Source organism: Ixodes scapularis, unplaced genomic scaffold (genome assembly GCF_016920785.2).
Source record: "Ixodes scapularis isolate PalLabHiFi unplaced genomic scaffold, ASM1692078v2 PGA_scaffold2__306_contigs__length_199485367, whole genome shotgun sequence".
NCBI lineage: Eukaryota > Metazoa > Arthropoda > Arachnida > Ixodida > Ixodidae > Ixodes > Ixodes scapularis.
In genome coordinates this window covers 37,514,112-37,522,235 of record NW_024609857.1, presented here as the reverse complement: position 1 = coordinate 37,522,235, position 8,124 = coordinate 37,514,112, and positions in this window count along the sequence as shown.

Here is an 8,124-nt window from a genome sequence, read left to right as displayed (position 1 = left end):
ACGGCGATGGCAGCGGACGACGGGCGTGGGACCTCTATTTCAGAACTGTCGTTCGCGGTACCGGCGAATTCTGTCTACCGTTAAAAGAGAAATTTGGGACTGATCAAAAGAATTGGTATTCATCCCGTACGACACGCCCGGCCACCAAGCCGATTTGCACGAAGACGTCGCCGAGCCGTCGCTCCCTTCTCGTGGCTGAAGACAACGCTCGCGCAAACGTCAAGCACGACGTGTCTACTTCGAGTTGAGTATGCACGCGTACGATTTCTTTACTAGGTGCGAATGTCCCAAAGCGTGGTGCTTCCCGACTTCGACCCGGGAGCGCTTTTGCTAAAGAAAAATCGACAGCAAACTTTCAAACTTACAGTTTACCGGCTGAATTATTACTAAGGAAAGAGATCCACCAGAAACGAGATGCCCCAGTAGCTCAGTGATTCCACGCCCGGCGCTCGCCAGCGACGGTTGTGTAATCATGCTCTCCCAAGGAGCGGCGATAACGGCCCTCGCAGGCCGCGGAAACTCTGTCTTTGCTTCCACCGACGACTACCGTGTTGTTCTGCCCCCGCTTCCTTCAAGAAGTGTTGCGCTGAACTCCGTTCTACTTCATGGCGACGTCTCCGGAAGACCGTACAAGATTTCTGATTTCCGGGCAGAGCTGGAGCGCCTGGACGTGATGGCCGACATCGACGCATTTGGAGGATACCAGATGAACCACGTCTGGATGCTCTCTCTGAAGACGGCGGAATCTAAGCGGCGTGTGGTAGAGGCGGCGGAGCTCTCCGTAAAAGGCAAGCGCTGTGTGATCATCGACCCCGACAACGCGGATGTTCGCGTGAAGCTGCACTGGGTTCCTTTTCACGTCACCGACGAGGTTGTGCGGAAGGCCCTGGAGCCTTTCGGAAAGGTGAACGGAATCACCCGTGACGTCTGGAGAGCCGATGGCTTCGCGGGCATCCAGTCCACGACTAGGCTGGCTCGGCTAAGCCCAAAGGAGGGCGTATCCCTGGACCGCCTTCCACATCAGTTGAGGATCGCTGGCGGGAACGTCTTGGTGATTGTACCAGGGCGCTCACCGCTCTGCCTGCGGTGTAAGGGCACAGGACACATACGCCGCGAATGTCGCGTACCGAAGTGCGAAAAGTGTGGACGCTTCGGGCATGAGCGCGTCAACTGTGTGGTGACGTATGCCACCGTCACCGAGGCAACCATCGAAAACGAAGCGTCGAGCCTCGAAATGGACGAGGAGGAGGCTGAGAAGGCAGCAGAGGGCGCGGAGCACATCGTCGCAGTACCGGCCACGAAGCCGGGTCAAACGGAAGCTGAAAGTGCGCCGCCCGAGAAGCAGCAGACGGCACCGGTTCCGACGAGTCCCCCTGCTTCGGCTCCCGCGGCATCGACGGGGAGCAATCCCGGCAAAAGGGACTTCAAGGTTCCAATGCGAGACGTCAAGAAGAAGGGCCAGGCATCTAATTGGGCGGACGACCAGGACGGCACGGCGGAGTGGGCGACGGACGACGACCCCGAGCTGAGTGACTCTGGGGAGAACTTCAAGCTCCCGTCGGACCAGCGCTCCGAGGACGACGGCCAAGTGCAGCGGTCGGGCCTCAAATGGCAGAAGGTCACTAAACCCCGACGGGCCAGGTTCAACCCCGCCACGCGACTTCCGACGGAGGAACATGGCCGGAAGCCACCGGAGTAGGTGGGGTTCTTTTCGTTCATTCCTATTCGATTCTCGGTTCGCTGAGACGTTCGCAATGTTTTTACTGACGCTGCCAGTGACCCTCCCTTTATAGAAATCAAAGGAAACATAAAGCGTCTCAAGTTTGCCACGCTAAACTGCGTTAGTGTACAAGCGCAACAACGCAAACAGTGGGTGCTGAACTTTCTTCTTGAAAAGAAGATAGACGTATTGTTTTTGCAAGAAACCAAACTTTCGACAAATGCACAAGTTGAAGCCATGGCTCGTTTTGTGGCGCGTCACTACGCAATCTTAGTGTCCGTCGCAAACGGCCAAAGCGCTGGAACGGCGGTAATGGTTAAAAAAGGGAGAGGAATAAATGTATGCCCCGAGTGGGAAACAGATAAGAATGGCCGGATCTGCAGTATTGACGTCATTTATCATAACGAAATGTACAAGTGTGTGTCGGTTTACGCTCCGAATGACTCGGCGAGTCGGAAAGAATTTTTTGCGTCTTTGCGACAGTACCTGGATACTCCATGCAAAACAGTGCTTGGCGGAGACTTTAATTGTGTCATGAAAGCGGTGGACTGTTCGAAAGGCGCAAGGGCAGACTCAAGTTTGGTCGAGTTGCGCAAGCTACTGCGTGACTTTGATCTTCAAGACGTCACAGAGCTGACGGAAACCGCCTTCCCTGGGTACACACACTGGCAGGGAGACTGTCACGCACGGCTAGATCGAATCTACGTATCAAGCGAACTCGCCGCAGCTAGCCTGACCTATAAAGCTGTCCCGGTAGCTTTCTCTGATCACGCCTGCGTCATCATGACAATGGGAAAGGTCGTCCGCAGAAACGTCACGTCATCATGGTGGAGTGGCTGGAAACTGAATGACGCACTTTTGGAAGACGAGCAGCTCTGCAAAACGATAAAACAGATAATTCAAGAAGCCAAAGGAAACCACTCGACGAACGCAGTACAATGGGGACAGCTGAAAGAAGAAGTTAAGTTGACCACGTACAGATACGGCCGAGAAAAGGCTGCCCACGGACGTGCCGAGAAGCGCGAACTCATGCAAACCCTCTCAACACTGATTCACGAGGAGAACAAGACTCCTGGCGTCTTCACTGAAGACATCAAAGATTGCAAGGGACGACTTCTCGAAATACTCGAGAAGCAGTACCGGGGAGCTATGATCCGGTGTCGCACGCTTGCGTTGGAAAGAGACGAAGAACCAAGAAAAGTTTTTAAAACGAAGGAAAGGCAGCGCTCTGCTCAGAAGCGCGTTACGTCGCTCCGAGTCCTGGATACCATTCTGACAGAGAAAGAAGATATTGAAAACGCTTTCGTCTCAGCGTACAAGGATTTGTTTACGGAAAAAGACCACCTTCAGCCGCTCCGGGTACCCGGAGTGCCGCTTCCGAAGGTGTCGGAGGAGCTGCGAGAGGAAATCAACACGAAGATTTCCGTCGCAGAAATCGAATGGGCCGTAAAAAAACTCGCCCCACGGAAGTCTCCGGGGATCGATGGTCTAGGCGGCGTTTTCTACAAGACGTTCCTGAGCGAACTTGCCCCGATCCTCTGTGACGTCTTCGAAGACATTCGGCGACGGAACCTGATGCCACCATCCATGCGACAGGCTCTGACAGTTCTCATACCGAAGAAGCATGGTGGGAGAGAACCCAGTCTGGACAGCTTTCGTCCCATCAGCCTTCTGACCACGGATTACAAGGTGCTGGCCAAGGTAATTGCCCGACGGCTGGACGCTGGCCTACGTGACGTCGTAGGCGGACACCAAACCTACGGCCTCAAAGGCAGGACTATCGCCACAAATCTGCACACCATGCGAGTCGCGTGCGAAGCGGCGCAGGTCCTCGGCCAGCCCCTCGCAGCACTTCAAGTAGACCTGAGCAAGGCCTTCGATCGTGTATCGCACTCATTCCTCTTCGGCATTCTTGAGAGCTGCGGGGTTGGAGCGCGGCTTCTGAAGTACGTGAAGCTGTGCTACCGGGACGTGTCGACTTGCCTGCTTGTGAACGGAAACAGGACTGCCTCCATCCCCATCAGCAGATCGGTGCGACAGGGGTGCCCAATGTCGCCCATTTTGTTCGCGCTCTACCTCGAACCTATGTGCAGAGCTATCGCGGGTGACGTGAACATTCGTGGATTAACTCTGCCGGGAGGCTCCGTAAATGTGCTTGCGTATGCGGACGATTTAACAGTGCTGTGCTCTTCGAAAAGTCAAGTGCAGGCGGCGGTTCAACATATCGGCGCCTTCTGCACTGCCTCCGGTGCCCAAATGAACCCGGGGAAGTCAAAGGGAGCGTGGCTTGGCGAATGGGGCTCCAAGCCGGAACAATTTCTTGGCATAAGTTTTGCGGACTCGGTGACGAACTATTTAGGAGTGAATTTGAATCCGGAGCGTCTCAGCACGGGACGTGGTGGAATCGATCTGAACCGTCTAAATGTCAAAGTGTTAGAGTGGCACGGTAGGCAGATGTCTCTGCCTACTCGGGCTTTTGTCTGCAATGCTGTTTTTTTTCCAACCATATGGTATCCAGCCCAAGTGGGACCATGTGCACAAAGTGAGATTTGCAAAGTGCACCGCTTTCTTGCCACCTTTGTGTGGGAATCACTGTTTGAGCGCATGAGACGCGACAACTTGTTTTTGAGCCAAAAGAAAGGTGGCCTGGGGTTAGTAAACGTTGAACTTAAGTTAAAAGTTCACCGTTTTATGTTTTTCAGAAGTCAGAGGAACGACATTGTTTTATCCTCCTTCAGAGTGCTCGGAGGTAATTTTTTAGGAGAGTGGCTAGAAGGTGAGGCTGGATCTTCCCGTTCGCGGATCTTAAAATTCTACAAAGAAATTGAAGCAGCGATTAAGTTTTTTAAGGACCGCTTCTCTGATGAGTACCTTGACAAGGTGAAACGAAAGACCCTGTACTGGGACACGCTCGACATGCTAATTCCTGTCCCACTGTATCGGATGTGGGGAGGAACAGCAGTGGAATCGGATGTTTTCAAACGGCTCCGACGCTATCCCGTAAGAACAGCTACAAAAAATTTTTTCTTGCGTCTACATCTGAGGGTTCTCCCGGTAAAAACATGGTTGGTGCAAAAGGGTTTTTTCGTACTGTGGTCCACGAATTGCGCGCTTTGTCCTTTTCCAGAGACTCTTGAACATGTTATCCTATTTTGCACAAATGCTGAACTTTTTTGGGCACAGCTGCGGGCGGCACTAGAAGTTGATCTGTATGTGTCGTGGCGAAGTGCAATGTTTCTTGAGTGTGGGACGGGAAGAGATAGTCGAGCCTTTGAGGTTCTGACCATCCTTGGTTTGCACGCGTTGTGGAGGTCAAGAACGGATCACCTTCATGTTGTCGAAGGAGGGAAACCAGCTTGGAGGCATTTTTTGGATGGTTTTGTGTATGCCAGCTCGCTGGTAGCGACGACAGAGCAGGATGGGCTTGAGTGTTGGGAAACACTGAAGGCTCGGCTCGGAGTGCGCGGGCTCTCTGCCATCACCAAGTAGAGGCACGCCATTTGCTTTGCGGCGGTCTCCAGGGTTAGTACTGCCTATTCATTTGCGGCCTTTGAACTGCGGATTAGACACGTGAACTGTTGTGTCGCTTTGTGTTACTTTGCACGCTGCACACTGTGTTATGCTGTTTTGTGTTTTTTTCTGCACTTTGAGTGCATGAGGAAGTGTGAACGAATTTTTTTAAACATGTACATAAAAATCAATTTTAAATTAAAAAAAAAAAAAAAAAAAAAAAAAAAAAAAAAAAAAAAAGCCCCAGTAGCTCAGTGGGAAAGACGTCCGCTTCACACACCGAAGGTCCGGGTTCGATCCCCCGTGATTTTTTTTTTTTTTTTTGCAAACAATTTCTGATGTTTACATATCTTTTTCTTTTTTTTACAATCATCACTGAAGAAACAAACAAAAAAAAATAACAAACAAATGTTGTGGACGATACTTCGCTGAATTAAACGGTATGGGATTTCCGTTTTGACACCTGCGAACTCAATGTAATCACTTTCCACAAAGTGCAAGGAGCATATAAATCAGGTAGCGTCCGCTTTCCGAGGTGCCCGTAAATGTTCTAGAGGAATTGCAGCCAGCCATTGGTCCCGATCCCGTTGATCTTTCGACAATGCCACTTTTTTTCGGATGCAGGACATGTGAGCCAGCTCTTCACGCAACATCTGGGGTTTATTCTTTTCGGGGCCGATCATGGAAATTCACCACGGGCACTCACTACTCATCTCTAACTCCTCAATGTACAAAACAACTCATCTTGGAGTACATAACAACGAGCGGAACAAACATAACTGCAAAAGAATGGCACGGCAAGCAGTTCCCGCACGCCGCATGTCGTGTCGTCTGCTACCGGAGAGGAGAAAAACAACAAAAAAAAAAAGCACGGTCGGGTGTAGCCACGTGACTTCCGCCAGTCACTCTCTTCTCTCCACTTCTCCGACCTCCGTCGGGTTTCGGTTTCGGTTTCGAGCAGTTGCGTCTTTTGGCTTTATTAAAGAAATACGCTACTCTGTTGCAAAATATTAATTGGGTAGTCCTCCGACACCATAATGAAGCGCCTGGCAAAAAATAAAAATTTTTTTTTGGGGGGTGTCAGTGTCCCTTTAAGAGTATGGTGGTGCCCGCAGGCACCAAGACTTTCTTCTTTATATTACATTCAGGTACACTGCCGGTCAAGACGTGTCTAAACGAGAGGGGACTTTTTGTACCGTGGGGGGATCACTGTTTTTTATGCAAGAAGCCAGAGACGGTCGAACACGTGTTTCTTGAGTGCTGGGATGGGGTCTTCTTCTGGGACGTCCTGCAACGTACCCTGAAGAAGGACCTCACCCTAGACGCGCATGGAATCCGTTATTTTTCGGTTAAAAACGAGGAAGGTTTTCCCTTTGACCTGGCTATGCTGTTGGGTCTACACAGTATTTGGAAGTCCCGAATGGCTGTACACAATGCTGACAATAATGTACGGGAGGCGCGGGAATATTTTCGTGAAAGTGTATCTTTGTTAGTTGAAGTCAACAGAGCACAGAAGTGCGAGCCCGAGTGGCTTCCGCGCGTTGAGGCACTTTTGTCCATGAAACAATGTTAGCCCCCGGCGCCAGTCACTTCGGACTGGTTTAGTTTAGCCCTGCCCTGTTTCCTATGTTTTGAGAAATACGCCTGGCCTATTTGACAATGTAAAAAATTCTGGCACAAAAAAAAAAAAAAGAAAAAAAGATCGGTGGCCGGGTGGGCTAGCGGACACCAGCTCGGAGCACGTGGAGCGAAAGCTCGCGCTGCAGAACCCAGGATCCTGGGTTCAATCCCCACACCTGCCCGTTTCGATCTGGATGAGGATCGTACCAGCGTGCGGTCAATTGTACTGCACTGACTAAATTTCTCATCTACAGCTGGGAGACTCGTCGCCCGTTGAGGCAGACCAAGTTCTAGGCTGAATGAACATACACACAACCCAATTTTTTTTAAACTTTTTAGTATCTTCAACGAAGTGTCTTGAACACCAAGGCATGGTTCTTCGTGGTTGCCTCGTGCTGTAGCACTGTGGCGACAGCTTTCTGCCTTTCGCGATCCTGTGTGCAAGCGTGCGAAGACTCATAGACGCAGCGCTTTGGCGAGCCAAAAAAGCTTTAATCAGGCCGCGAGACTGGTGAAACTTGCTTCCGACGAGTTGTGCCTTTTTCCTGCGGCACTACGCTTCCGTAAAAATGTCCACGTGTTCTCAACGGCAACTCTCACGACTTACGCGACGCTTTCAAGAATTTCTTCGGCGAGTGACGACAAACGAGTAGAAAATCTGTCTTCAGCACGCTGCCGCCAGCCTCCTCAACGCTCCAAAAAACGCGATTTTAGGCATGCAAGATGGCCATCCGGTGGCTCCTCTCGCGCTGCAGCAATCAGATCAGCGGAATAAATTATTATTATTATTATTATTATTATTATTAATATTATTATTATTATTATTATTATTAGACTGGTTGCTGTCTGCTTCAATTTGCATCACGAAAGCAGCATGTAAGTACACTAGCGCCTCTGCAAAAAGCCGAGGCACACAGCATTTTCTTTTTTAACAAATGAACCAACATGCACTAAATACTTTAGTTTCTTTTATATAGCCTGGAATACATTTCGGATGTTTCAATTTCTTTTTGAAATTTAGCATTGCGCTTTTCGAACAAACAAATTCTTCCATGAACGTCGAGAAAATCATTTTCGTCTGACAACACTGATTCACAAAGACGTCGACGGAGGAGGAAGCGAAATAGCGCTGCCGGTCGTCTTTCTCGGGTAAGAAAGTGTAATATTCGATGATAACCTGAAGTAGCTGTATTTCTAGAGTGTTAGGGAGCGCCTCTAACAACCCGCGACCACTTTCTTCTTGCATTTGCATCATTACCAGTGTTACGGAGGTT